The following is a 15,440-nucleotide window of genomic DNA, read 5'->3' as shown; positions in this document are numbered from 1 at the left end:
TCCTAAAGGCATGGATGGTGGCAAAATTCCACTGACATTCAGGGAAGAAACAAACTCTTCACATATTGAGTGTTCCAGTATGTCTATGAAATCAGTATAATTGGAAGGGAACAAAAATTTCCCTTTGGGGGCACAGATGCTTGTGGCGGTGGTGTGCACAATAGGGCGCAGTGCCTGTTGCCGCCGGTGCTTGCTGCCCCTCTGGGGGTGCCGGCATTTGCGGTGGCGGCGCGCGCACCCCCGCCTCCATGCTCGCCAGCAGTCGTGGCTCCTCTTCCGCCTGCGCCTGCCGCAGCTCCAGGGTCGCGGGTACTCGCAGCGGAGACGGAAGCGCTCAGGTGCGGCTCCCGTGGCCGCAGGCACTTGCTCTCTGCTCCTTGCCCCTCTGATCGCTGACAGCCGCAGAGGGCGGTCCGGCTGTTCAGCGGTAGCAGCGGCGCTCGCTGCTGCGGGGTGGTGGCGATCCTTCCCCCAGCCAGCGCCCTCAGTTCAACACTCGGCCAAGCCTTCACGCAACCATCTGGGGAGATTATCTCCCATTCCCAGGCCGCTCTGCCTCGGCCTTGAACCTCTGGCCCACGTTTACTTCTCTGGGTAGTGGTTTGAGCATTGGACTGGGACCAGGGATCCTGGCCCTTGCTTCTTTATTTTCTACTACTGGGCCAAACTCATCTGGTGGCAAGAGCCAACCCCTAACTCACCTCTGCTACATCATGCCCCCCAAGAAGTGCCAGGGTGGAAAGAAAGGGAAGGGTAGGGCCCCCCCTGCCCCCCCCCAAGAGGCCGCTCCCAAGGCCCGATTCCAAGTCTGAGGAGGAAGCAGGCCCAGTACTGGCATCAATCCTTGCTCGCCTGGAAGCTGCTGAGCATTCCTCGGGGATCCCTCCCCCTCCCCCGGCCAGGCCTAAGAAAACCACCACGGTCCAACCCAAATGAATGGGGTAAGCTCCAGACCATCCTGCAACTTAGTAAAGTCTCCCTCAGAGTGCTGCAAGAAGTAGGGATGGACGAAAGGGACTTACCTGGTCCCGCAGCTTGCTTCGCGGTGGGGGAGGGGCGCTTCGGTTCTCCCCCCGAAGTTCAGGCGAGGGGGGGAGGCACCCCGCCTCACCTGGCCAAAATTCAGGCCGGGGGGGGAGGCCCCCCATCCCTCGCCACAGAAATTCAGGCCGGGGAGGAGCGCCCCATCTACCCGTCCGCGAAAAAAAAAAGGAAATTAAAAAAAAAACACACCCATGATAGGCTGTGTTACGATTTACGTAGCCTATCACAGCTAGATTTCCAAAGTCAGCCATGATAGGCTATGTAAATCGTTACGTAGCCTATCACGGGTGTTTGGTTTTTTTTTTACTTTCCTTTTTTATTTTGCAATGGCGGCGGCAGCAGCCGGTCAGAAGACCGGCCACAGCCGCCGCCCCCGCTCAAATGCCACCGAAACGCTGCCGGGACCCGCCACCAAGTGGGACATTCGCACAAGGTAAGTCCCATCCCAGGGGGGGGCAGGGGGCCGGCAGAGAATTTCACCACCAATTTCGGAAATTCTCCGCCATTCCTAGCAAGAAGTAGTGGGGCATTTGAACTTCGCTTGTAGGGTGGTGGCCCCCGGCCGCGCCTTCCTGCAACTACTCTGCTGGGCAATGCGGGGTCTTCAACTCCAGCATCATCGCACCAGAGTCACCTCTGCCATGCGCACAGACCTGCAGGTATGGCTTAAATTCCTGAGGGAATTTAATGGCGTCTCCTTCTGGAGGCACGCGTTGCTTCTTCAAGCCGACCTGCTGATTCATTTGGATGCTGCTGGCACCTTCGGTTTCGGTCTAATTTGGCAGGACCGGTGGTGCCTTGGCCAATGGCCAGAAAGCTGGGCTGCCGCCGGTATTTGTCAGGACCTCACCTTCCTGGAATTCTTCCCCATTTACATGGCAGTGCACATTTGGGTGGATTTGATGGCCAATTCCATCGCCCTCTTTTGGTGCGACAACATGGCCGTTGTGCACGTCATTAATACATTGTCCTCCAGAAACATGGTTTTGGTTAGAGCATTTACCCTCCAACGCCTACGCCACAACATCTGCTTCCGCGCCCGCCATGTACCAGGACTGGAGAACCCAATTGCCGATGCTCTGTCACGAAACCAGAACAACAGGTTCCGTGTATTAGCCCCGTGGGCACATCCCCTAGCAGACCCCATGCCAGCCGGATTATGGGAGATTGGCGTTCTCAAGTCAAACACGCTATCCTGAATTCTATAGCCCCCAGCACTAGAGCCACCTATGAGAGAGCAGGTAGGGAGTTTCGCGCCTTCAGGAGCGGACTTCAGTTACAAGACTCTTGGCCCTTACCTGTGGACCACTTGTTACAATTCTGTGTACATCTGCGTAACAAGGGGCTATTTGCTAGGACCATTACAGGGAGGCTTGCTGCTTTGGCTTTCTGGGCCAAAGTGCAAGGGGTTGAGGACTCCACCTCGGATTTCCAAGTCAGGCAAGCAGTTCAAAGTTGGGCTCAGATGTCACCTGTAGTGATGTACGGAAGTCACTTACCTGGTCCCGCAGCTTGCTTCATGGTGGGGGGGAGGCACTTCGGTTCTCCCCCCGAAGTTAAGGCCAGGGGGGAGGCGCCCCGCCTCGCCCGGCCAAAATTCAGGCTCGGGGGGGAGGCACCCCACCTCGCCTGGCTGAAATTCAGGCCGGGGAGAAGCGCCCTTTCTCCCCAGCTGCAAAATAAAAAAGTGAAAGTAAAAAACAAACAAACACACACCCATGATAGGCTACAGAACGATTAATGTAGCCTATCATGGCTAGATTTCCAAAGTCAGCCGTGATAGGCTACGTAAATCATTACGTAGCCTATCGCGGGTGACTTTGAAAAAAAAAAAAAAGCGCGTACACAAATGGCGGCAGCCATGGGTGCCGTCATTTGTGTTCCTTATTTGGGCCCGCCCTCCCAAACCCAACATGGCAAACAGCAAGCCACCCACCATGTGTCAGGGTGGACACTGAGCCCATAAATCCCAGAGTAGTTCTGATTCTGAGGAAGAGGAGCTGCTCCTGGGGGAGGAGCATGCTCATCCTTCCCAGGGCCAACAGCTGACAGAGATTCCTCCCACCGGCATTCCTAGCATAGATAGCAGTCCCGGGGGTGACAGAGCTGGATGGACGATGCCGACGCAGGGAGTGGCGCCAAATGGAGGGCGCGGAAAGGAGGCGTAGTGCCTGGTTGGCGTGCAAACAACGTTTGCGCCCAGAGGATCCAAGGGAAAAAGGGGAGGGACTCTCCCTAGCCCATAAGTTCAGGGTCTTCCAGTGATTCTCTTTCAAATGGGGACCAACTGTTCCAACTTAGAGCATAGGTACTCTGCTGCTCATATCTAGTTGCTAACAGTAGAGTTGTTAAGTTGTAAAAGAGGAATAAAGCTTTGAAAAGAATCCTTTGGTCTGTGTCTGGACTTGGCTACTGGATTAGACTGAGAGAGGCCTCCAGGGAGCCCTTGACAGCATGTACGTAGCACTTATAATTTGATTTCTGCCATTTATTTTTATTTTTACTCTGCTGTAATCGTGGATTTGCCACCCACTGGCAGTGTACCACCGGAGAGTGTTGGAATTGGGCTCTGGACATAAGCAATGCAAATATTTGCAGCAGTATAGCCTTGTAGTGAAACATATATATTTACACCATTTTTGTTGGACTTTTGCATCTCTAATATATGTGTTTTTGCTGCTGAGCTCCTACCTGGACCGATGTGTCCTAATATGTATTGTAAATACTTTAGTTAATTTTGTTTATTTTTCACATTTTCTCCTTGTCCTGATACCTATCTTTATCTCACTTTATCACTGTGGGAGTGGAGTGCAGGTGCTGTTATTTTCATAAGAAAAAATAGGGATGGCAGGGAATTCCGCCACGGATCCCGGTGAGGCCGAATGCCAGTGCATTCGGCCCCCTGAACTCCGTGATGGAACGGCCTGCCCCCCCGCTCCCCCCGCGGATCCCCCCCAGTATGAGACTTACCTAGGGCGGATCTTCCGGGGGGCGGCAGCTCCAGGGGCTGGTCTTCTGACCTGCTGCCTCCACTGCCATTTCCAGTCTTTTTTTTAAAAAAAGAAAAAAGACGTGAAGAGGTTTTTTTTAAAAAAACCATGACGTGATAGGCTACGTAAATCTTTACATAGCCTATCATGGCTGGGTGGGTTTAAAAAAAAAAACCGCGTACACAAATGGCGGTGGCTACGGCCGCCGCCATTTGCGTTCCTTATTTTTCGCTGTCTTAGTCTATGTAAATATTAACGTAGATTAAGATGGCTGTTGTTTGTTTTGTTAGTGATGGGCTGCAAGAACTCTTACGTTTCTGTCAAATTTCTCCCCTGCCATTTATATATTGATACATTCCCCCACCCACGGGGGTGGGTGGGGGGATGTATCAATGCAAAAGAGCTGAAAAACAGATAGCCCACAGTTACAGGAACCATGTCAGACTTCTGGGGCAGTGATTCAGGCACATTGACACGTGGGGAGAGGGGGCTCCTTGGGCAGTTGATTTAGGGTGTTGTGAAAGGACAACAAAGTGTTATTTATTCATCATTGTACTTTTACTGCCAGGGAGAATTGCTTGTGGGATGTTCTCTCTCAGATGCAAAGCCGTTTAGCCACCCAGGGGCCTAGGGGAGGGGGCACCCTTTGCTCTTCTGCCTCAGGAAGCAAAATGTTACACACTCAAAGAAAATGGGGAGGAGCATTCAGTTCTCAGAGGTCCCTAATCCACCTCTTTGTACATTGTAACAACAACAACAATCCACACAAAACAATCTGTTTTTTGCAACCTGACAGCAAATTGTGACTACATGCAAATTCCACTTCTTTTAGTGACAATGAAGTGCCTTATTGGTGGAACCATAAAGATGAAGGAATTCATGATTGCCTCAGTTTTCTGGGCACCGATCACTTCATCCTATGCAATGGACCCCCTTTCATAACTATTCAGAAGGAACTGTGAGAATTCTAATGGTAGAAAAATCCCCTTTCTACTCTCAAGTAAGGAGGACTGGGGTACTCATGATTAAGAATGAGAAAGCATACCTCCAAAGCTGAGAGTATCGGGTAGTGGGGTTGTATAATAATGAAGGATGACAGGGTGGATTTAACAAATAAAATCACAACAGACACTAAAGGGGGGGAGGGTAAAAACAAAAAAGCCAAAACACATGGAATACAAGAAAGACTTTACAAAGACTTTTAGACAGCTTCAAAATTGTATTTGTGTGTGCAAATTAAGTACAAAAAAGGGCCACGGTTGCAAAAACCAATTAGAAATAACGCAACAAGCACACAAATGTAAGTAGGTCAAGTAATACTAATGAAATGTTATAACAATATGAACACACAATGAACGTGGTGGGTGTTAGTGATCTATGTAAAATAGATTGATGTTGGAAGAATATAATTATACATATGAAAACAATATGAATACAATTGTACATATAAGTCAAGTGGGGCTTAGGAAGCATTAGTAACAACAAAGCTAGCGGAGATGACAGTATTCCAGCTGAGCTATTTAAAATCCTAATAGATGCTGCTGTTAAAGTGCTGCACTCTATATGCCAACAAATTTGGAACACTCAAAAGTGGCCACAAGACTGGTAAAGGTAGGTTTACATTCCAATTCCAAAGAAGGGCAATGCCAAAGAGTGTTCAAACTACCGCACAATTGCACTCATTTCAAATGCCAGCAAGGTTATGCTCAAAATCCTACAAGGTAGGCTTCAGCAGTATGTGAACCGAGAACTACTGGAAGTACAAGCTGGGTTTTGAAGAGGCAGAGGAACTAGAGATCAAATCGCCAACATTCGCTGCATCATGGAGAAAGCAAGAGAATTCCAGAAAAACGTCTATTTCTGCTTCATTGACTACGCTAAAGCCTTTGATTGTGTGGATCACAACAAACTGTGGCAAATTCTTAAAGTGATGGGAGTACCAGACCACCTTACCCGTCTCCTGAGAAACCTGTACGAGGGTCAAGAAGCAACAGTAAGAACCAGACATGGAACAACCGATTGGTTCAAAATTGGGAAAGGAGTACGACAAGGCTGCATATTGTCACCCTGCTTATTTAACTTATATGCAGAGTACATCATGAGAAACACCAGGTTGGATGAATCACAGGTTGGAATTAAGATTGCCGTGAGAATTATCAACAACCTCCAATATGCAGACGATACCACCCTAATGGCAGAAAGCGAAGAGGATCTAAAGAGCCTCTCGTTGAGGGTGAAAGTGGAGAGTGCAAAAGCTGTTTTGAAACTCAACATTAAAAAAACGAAGATCATGGCATCTGGCCCCATCACGTCCTGGCATATAGAAGGGAAAGAAATGGAGGCAGTGACAGATTTTATTTTCTTGGGCTCCAAGATCACCGCAGACGGTGACTGTAGCCATGAAATTAAAAGACGCTTGCTCCTTGAGAGGAAAGCTATGGCCAACCTAGACAGCATAGTAAGAAGCAGAGACATCACCTTGCCAACAAAGATTCATAAAATCAAAGCTATGGTTCTCCCAGTGGCAACCTATGGCTGTGAGAGCTAGACTATAAGGAAGGCTGAGCGCCGAAGAATTGATTCTTTCGAACTGTGGTGCTGGAGAAGACTCTTATGAGTGCCCGGGACTGCGAGGAGGTCAAATTGGTCAATCCTAAGGGAAATCAACCCTGAGTGCTCATTGGAAGGACAGATAGTGAAGCTGAAGCTGAAATATTTTGGCCACCTAATGCGAAGAGAAAACTCTCTGGAAAAGACCCTGATGCTGGGAGAGATTGAAGGCAAAAGGAGAAGGGGACGGCAGAGGATGAGATGGCTAGATAGTATCACCGATGCAATAAATATGAACTTGAGCACACTCTGGGAGAGAGCGGAGGACAGGAAGGCCTGGCGTGCTGTGGTCCATGGGGTCACGAAGAGTCGGACACGACTTAAAGACTGAACAACAACAAAATTCATATTGTTTCTGTATGTAAAATTATATTGTTCAGGAACAATCTATTTTAAATAGACCACTACCACCTACTACGTTCGTTGTGTGTTCATATTGTTATAACATTATATTATTATTACTTGACCTATTTACAGTTGTGTGATTGTTCGCTTATTTCTAATTTGTGTGTGCGTATACACACACACACACACACACACACACAGAAACCTACCTTCCTCCTGTGTGTGGTCTGAATTAGGGCTGTACATCCCCCCCACACACATACTTACATGCTCATTTAACACCTTAAAGCAAATTTTGGCATCCCTGGAAGTGGTTTGGCGAGCAAAAGGTAGGGAAAAAATGCCAGGGGTTCTAAGAGGTGCTTGCTTTCCTGTCTCATTTCTCCAAGCAATTAGGACGCCTCTTTCCAACTTCTCCAGGAAGTTGTTTTCTGCATATGGTACACTGGGGCAATTTGGGCTTATGCTAAAAGATCTCCCCCTCCCCACTGGCAACTGGGAACGTTGTGCACACTTTGCAAAGAGGCTGAGGCACGTCTCCTGCTGTCCAGAAGCTCAACTCCAAGCTTTCACTATGAACTCTTGCTCTAGCTAATTCAATCTTACACATATCTGGTCAGAAGTAACTATCATTGAGTCTCCTTCTCCCTATTGAGGCCCCAGCAGAGAGAAGGGAGACTTTTACACGCTGCTGCTGCTCTTGCCCACCAGTAGGGATGGCGGAGAATTTCTCCCCGAAACTACGGGGGCTGAGCGCCAACGTGTTCGGCCCCCCGAACAAGTTTCGGGGAGAAATCCTCCGCACCCCCCCACCCCCCGCACCCCCTCCGGGACGGGACTTACCTTTGCCGAATGTCCCTCCCGGTGGCAGGTCTGGCCGGCGGTTCGTCGGGTGTTCGTGCGGGGCGGGAGCGGCAGCCGGTCTTTCAACCGGTTGCTGCCACTGCCATTCCAATGAAAGAAAAAAAAAACGCCCCCTGATAGGCTACGTGACTTTCGTCCACCCCTACCCACCAGCTGCTCCACACCACTCGTTCTGGCGAGAGCATTGTGCAGACTGATGGGCAATGGTGACAGTAGTGGCAGAAGTCCACAAGCGGGCCCAACTCAGCACAGGGCGACTTTGGCTGGCTCTCGGGAAAGCGAGCAGAGTCCCAAGGGATGAGGTGCCAAAAGCAAGGCAGGCCTGGCTGAGCCCCCCTTCCCAGACAGGTCCCGCCAACATCCCCAGATTTCACCCCGCAAATGGAATTCTCACACATCTGTGTCCTGAGACCTCCCCACTTTGCCCAGTTGCTGTGCTCACCAAGATACACTCTGGGGGCCAAACTGTTCATAACACTGTCTTTAAATGCAGGTTTCTTCATTGATGTGTAAAGCGGGCAGTGGATGGCAGACTGGAAGTGTCACAAAACCACGCAAGGGGAGCACTGGTGCATCATGCTGAAGACGCCCCCAGCTGGCTGCTTTCCCCTCTGCACTCCATTACCTCTGGATATTTTTTCAATTCACTTTGTGAAATTAGGGGATATCTTAATAACTAACTATACAAAAAGCCAGAAAGGAACCAGTGCCTGAAACAACCCTCCCCAGAACATGGCAGTGTTTGCGTGCCCAATTTCCTGAGGTGCAGCTCTTTGCTCTGGAATCTCCTACCTTCCTGAGTGGAGATGGTTCCTTCTGCACATGAGGCACAAGCATAGCAGCAGAGGGGCTCTCCTTCCTTAGTCCTCTTGGCAAATCCGGGCCGACAACTTTCAGTTCATCGAGAAAAGGCCACGGTCTATCCATGACATGAAGACAAAAAACATCCAGGAAAATTAGTCAGTCTGGGAGATATACAGAAGTTGGTGGAGATTAATGATACAGTTGGAGCCAGCATAACAGGAAAATCTAGTTTGTTAGTTAAACATTGTGCCAGGATTAAGACCACAATTAAGGAGGTTGAATAGGTGGTTAGATTCAGAAAACTGAAAGTGGAGCATAATCCCATCCTTCTGCTTGAGGAGGGAAAAAAAGCGATGGGAGAGAGATCCTGGGGAGGGATTTTGTCTCAGTGGTCAAGCCCATACCTGCCATGCAGAAGGTCTCATGTTCAAAGTCTGGCATCTCCAGTCAAATGTATCAGGTGATGTGAAAAATCTTTCCCTAATGTCTGACATCACTTGCAGTCAGAAAAGACAATAGTAGGATGGATAGACCACTAGTACAGCAGCTTCGTATGGTCCAGTGAAAAAACGAAAGCTGAAAAGGAGCCAGAACTAATTTGGTTTCAGTCCGTTGAAACCCTGGTGTCTCTCACCAACATTGGAAGAGATGTGGGAAGCAAGAACACCCAAGTCAAAGCCAGGAGACTATCAAAGATAGAGCAGTCTTTTGAATAATTGAAACCAGCAACCTACTTCTACAGAAAAAGGAAACTGAAGCATATGAACTCTAAGATCATGAGTGCAAAGTGGGTGGTTGGGATTCCCATATCCACACAAAAGCACACCTTCATATTCATATTCTCATGATTCTGCAACAATTCCCATTGCACAGAGATTGAAGTGATTTTAAGATCAAAGGTGCAAAACAGCAGGTGGGGGCAGGGAAGACTGTGTGACTGCCACACAGTCATAGAAAATGAGGCAGAGGATTACATTTTTAAAGGTTCCCTAATCCACCCCTTTGAATGTATCAACAGCAAAAACAATGCACCCAAAAACATTACTTTGGTTTCAGCCAAGATTCTCCTGCTCCAACAGCAACTCCCATTGCTTAGAGAACAAAGTTACTTTAATATCATGCATGCAGAACAGTGGAGGCAGCCAGCTACACAGAATCATGATGATGATGACGATGATGATAACCTCAGAGCCACACAGAAAAGAAAATTTTGCAACCTGATAACAAATTGTGAGAGCATGCAAATGAATTGCATGGGAATCTCCACAGTACAGAACTCCCCTTATAAATGTCTACCAATACGTGAAGGTGATTGGATTACTCCTGACAAAGCGTAAGAAAGCAACCCTGCCAACCTGATTGTGTAGCATGGTGGGATTGTATAATAATGAAAGGGTATAAGCTGGATTTAACAAGAAAAATGGCAAAAGACATATAAGAACATTAGAGGAGCCATACTGGTTCATAGCAAGGGTCCATGTCGTCCAGCATTCTGTTCACACAGTGGCTAACCAGCTGTGACCAGGAACCCACAAGCAGGACATGAGTGCAGCAGCACCCTCCCACCCATGTTCCCCAGCAACTGGTGTATAGAGGCTTACTGTCTCTGGTATTGGAGGTTGCACATAGCCATCCAGACTAGTAGCCAGCGATAGCCTTTTCCTCCAGGAAATTGTCTAACTTCCTTTTAAAGCCATCCGAACTGGTGGCCATCACTACATCCTGTGGTAGCGAATTCCATAGTTCAACTATGCGCTGTGTGAAGAAGTCCTGCCTTTTATCTGTCCTGGATCTCCCACCAATCAGCTTCATAGGATGACCCCAGGTTCTAGTATTTTGAGAGAGGGAGAAAAATGTCTCCCTGTCCACATTCTCCACACCATGCATCATTTTGTACACCTCTGTCATGTCTCCCCTTACCCTCCTTCTTTCCAAGCTAAGCTATCCCAGATGTTGTAACCTTCCCCCTTAGGGGAGATACTGCAGCCCCTTGATTATTTTAGTTGCTCTTTTCTACACGTTTACCAGCTCTACTGTGTGTGTGTATGTGTGTGTGTGTGTGTGTATTGGCTTTTTACATTCTCATTTCCTTTTCTAATTATGCCTAAGATGGAGTTTGCCTTTTTTCAGTGGTCACACACTGGGTTAACATTTTCATTGACACTAAAGACAGGAAGGATTTTTTTTAAAAAAGGAAAAGGTCAAATATAAAGGATTCAGTCTGCTTGCCCCCCCCCTCTCTCACAGACACACACACGAGACACATATACACACACACACACACACACACAGAGAAAGAAAGAGAGAGAGAGAGGAGAGAGAGCCCATATTCACAAAGAACATCCATGCTTTAAAACAAATTTTGGGTCTGGCACATACAGAATAGGGCAAAACGTTGCCATGAAATGGCATACATTTTGGGAGGTAGGGGATCAATCCTTTCCCTACCCTGCTTCCCTGCTCTCTCTGCTACCTTCTGTGAAATTTGTATTTTGTGATCTCCATGCTCACCAGAATGGCCTTTTTGTGAATGGGCACAACACCTACTGGGTCCCATTTTGTGACAGCACCCACAACAGTTTGGAACACTTCAAATATGCCCTGAAACGGTTAGAGGAACACTAGTCTAGCAAACTTCACAAGGGTTCCGTATAATCATACTAAACCTTTTCTTTCCATAGTCACCATGTTATTTCTGTATAAATTAATGAATAGGAAATAACATTCCTAAAGTGTTATGTGCAATAGCTAACAAAATTATAGAGCTGAAGGCTGCACTCTTACACCCACTTACCTGGGAGTAAGCCCCACTGAACTTAATGACCAACCTTTTTTGAACTCAATGGGACATACTTCGTATAATCCATGTATAGGATTGCCTGGGAAGACACATTAGGAGGCATGAAAGGAAGCACATAGTTTTCCCACCTGGTTCAGTAACTTGGGCCAGCCAGTCATGCCAACGGCATTCTGATCAATGGTGAACTTGATCTCTGAGGATTCCTGTCTCTCTAGACTCCCAATGTCCACTCTTACAGTGGACTTGTTGGGAAACACCACCCAGTTCACGATATAATAGTCAGATGCCAGTTCCCCATTCTCATCCAAATAAGTGCCATCCACGGAACTATTGTAAAGCTGGAAATGTCTCAGGAAATGGTGAAGCTAGAAAGACATGGAAAAAACACCCATGTGGTAAAGAGGAAATTCTGTTTTACATCTTGGTTCTCCACATTTGGACCTCCAATCTGCAGTGAGTCTTCCAGGCCAATTAGGCCTGTTCAAGCATTATGCCTCAACATGTATCTTAGCCTCTCTGCAGAATTCCCAGTTGTCTGGAGAGTTCTACTCACCTTTAAGGGAATGTGCATACATGGTGCTACCAGGCCTTCCAGCTCAAGGCAAAGTGGGGCAGTTCTGTTTAGGGATGTCAGAGAATTCCACCACAGATCCCAGGGAGGCCAAGTTCCAGTACATTTGGCCCCCCGGAATCCATGGTGGAACAAAGCAACCCCCCCTGCCACCCTCCAAAATGGGCCCGGAACAGAGCCTACCTTTTTGCAGCCATCCAGTGCTCTGGGAATGGCTGCTGTGTCTGCGGCCGCCATTAGCCTTCCCATGAATGGCCATGATAGGCTATGTAAGTATTTACGTAGCCTATCATGGAAAAAGACAGGGATGCAAATGACGGCCGCTACAGCAGCCACCATTTGCGTCTCTGCGCAGCCCAGCAGCAGCTGGATGTCCAGCTGTGGGCGGCCACGGGCAGCTCCGGCCGGTGGCTCCGTGGAGTTGATGTGGAGAGGAGCCAGCCAGGGATGATTTCAGGGGGAGGGACAGAGCACCTCCCCCCCACCGTGGATATCCCTGGACAAAACCAGGTAAGTTTTCCGTACATCCCTAGTTCTGGTAAGTCCCTAAATCCAACCAGGTGGTGATCTCTCCATGTCAAAGAGACAACTTTCTTTGCCTCCATACCCAGATCACCATCATCCCATTATACAAAACTGAAAAGCAGATGGAGGTCATCTGATACAGCCAGGGGCGGTGGGTCTCTAAGGGCAGGAAGGGCAGAGGAGCTCTCCCTGGGAGCCATGTAAAAAGGTGAAAAAAAAGGCTCTTTCTTCAAGCCCTGCCAAAGGTTCCCCTTGCAGCTGGTGCTGCCACTCCTCCTCTCATAAATTGAGAGTGACCATTCCCAGCACGGAACCATCCCTTCTTCTAGGGTCGTGCATGAACCACCCACTCTGCTTTGGATGTCGCTTCGGACCCCGCTCCTCTTTGGACCAATTTGGACCCCCCTGGATCCAAATCCAAAGCAAAACATGGACATCAAAATCACTAATTTCTGCCATTTTCTCATTGACATGCAAGGGAAAACATAAAAGACCGTAACTTTTCAAGTTTTATAATACAGACATGAAATTCGGAGATGTCTCAGCCCCCCTGGAGGAGACTTCACCTGCCGACTATCAGACTGTTTGGCCTAGTGATTTTTTTTTGTAATAGGCAGAGTTAAAATTTGATATTGTCCACAAAAACTCTCTAAGCAAAGAGCCATAAAGTTCACTGTTTCCACAGTAGTGCATGAAATCTTGGCCCCTCTCAGCCCCCCTCAAGGGCATTGCACATGCCAAAGTTCAGGCAGTTTGGTCCAATGGGTTTTTTGCTAGGCACAGGGAATATTTGATATTTTCCACCCAAACTCTCAGAGCAAAGAGCTATAAATTCTCACTTGTTTCCACAGAATTACTGGATGTTTAGGGCCCCCTCAGTCCCCTTTGAGGACATTCCACCTGCCAAATCTCAGACAGTTTGGCCGACTGGTGTTTGTACAAGCCGCAGGTAAAATGTGCTGTTCCCAACAACTCAGACCAAGCTCAGAAGGGGTAGTGTGAAGCTGAAATCACTATCCCTAATCTCTGCTGTAGGTAGGGATGGCAGAGAATCCCGCCACAGATCTCGGGGAGGCTGAATGCCAGTGAATTCGGCCCCCAAAAATCTGTGGTGGAACAGCCTGCTACCCCCCCGCACCCCCTGTGGATCCCCCCGGGACGATACTTACCTGGGGCGGATCTTCCGGGTGGTGGCTGCTCCAGCGGCAGCTCAGGTGGCGGCAGCTGGTCTTCCGACCAGCTGCCGCTGCCACATTTTGCAGTTGTTGTTGTTTTTTACACAGACGTGATGGGCTACATAAGTTTTTATGTAGCTTAAAACATCTGGGTAAAAAAAAAAAAAAGGCATACGCAAATGGCGGCGGCTATGGCCGCCGCCATTTGCATTCCTTATTTTGGGCCGTCTTACTCTACGCGTACGCCTTTTTTTGTTTGTTTTTTACCCAGACGTTTTAGGCTACGTAAAACTTAAGTAGCCTAAAACGACTGGGTAAAAAAAAAAGCATATGCAAATGGCGGCAGCTATGGCTGCCGTCATTTGAGTTCCTTATTTTGGGCCGTCTTACTCTACGTAAATAACTACATAGACTAAGATGGCGAAAATAAGGGGAACACAAATAGCGTCCGCTACGCTATTTGCGTTCCCCTTATTTTCGCCATCATAGTCTACGTAAATATTTATGTAGATTCAGATGGCCAAAAAGAAGGAACGCAAATGGCGGTGGCCGTAGCCACCACCATTTGCATATGCGGGCTTTTTTTGGTTTTTTTGTTTTGTAGCCAGAGCCCTCCGTGGCCAGAAATCCAGCTGCGGATGGCTCTGGCCTGTGCCTGGCCGGTTTCTCCACGAAGCTGCCACGGAGCACAGCCAACTGTGAAGTTTCCGCAGGGGAGGAACGGAGTGCCTCCCCCCTGTCAAGGATTCCGGGGGAGGGATGGAACCCCTCCCCCCCACCACCAGCATAATCCGCAAAAGTAAGTGATTTTCGTACATCCCTAGCTGTAGGTTTCTTTGAAGTGCAAAACAACCCTCCTTCAGAAGAATCACAGGCTCAGCATCTCTTTGCCTGAATACACATATGACCTGGCAGGCGGGCTAGAAGAGGTGTTTTGTTGTGTGCGTGTGTGTGTGTGTGTGTGTGTGTGTGTGTTTAGTGATATGTATTGTTCTTCTAGAACACACAAAATGAATATTTTGTATTTATTTTATATTTCAATGTGTGAGGGGTTTTTTAGCCACACCAACCCGTCAAAATTCAAATAGTTTTAAAATGATTCCCTTGAAAATGATTTTAAGCAATGAGTGAAGGGAACTGAAAGAACCGAGAGTGTAGCAAGTGCATGTCATTATCCAGTTTAAACTAGATATGTGTGTGTGTGCGGGTGTGTGCGCGCGCATGGAGTTGGTGATCTCTGATGACCTCAGGCTCTCAGTGGTCTTCTGACAGAGGCAGGAAGAGACAGCAACCCTGCCAGGGGGGATCTGTGGTAGTCCCACAGCTACTACATGCCAATGAGCGCTTCTATAGGGAAGAGCTGCCTGGGGAGCAGCCATGGACCTCGGGAATAGTTACTAGGGATGGGTGGAATGCCTACCTGATGCAATCCATCCCTCCCACCCCCCAGAATCCTAGCTGCCCGGCGATTCCACGGAGCCACTGGCCAGCCCTGGAGAACCAGTGATACAGCCACCACTGATTGCTGTATCGCTGCATGGATGGATTGACTGTGGATGCAAATGGCATCCACTACGCCATTTTTGGCCATAAAGGTCTTAGATTAAGCTAAATTGCATTTACGGCTGCATTTAACTTAAACTAAGACCTCTTCGGCCGCAAATGGCATAGTGGACACCATTTTCATCTGCAGTCAATCCTCCGAGCCAGCG

This window comes from Heloderma suspectum, chromosome 2, assembly GCF_057233095.1.
Source record: "Heloderma suspectum isolate Gila_16-S chromosome 2, 16-S_ref, whole genome shotgun sequence".
NCBI lineage: Eukaryota > Metazoa > Chordata > Lepidosauria > Squamata > Helodermatidae > Heloderma > Heloderma suspectum.
Note: the sequence above shows the minus strand (reverse complement) of the source record.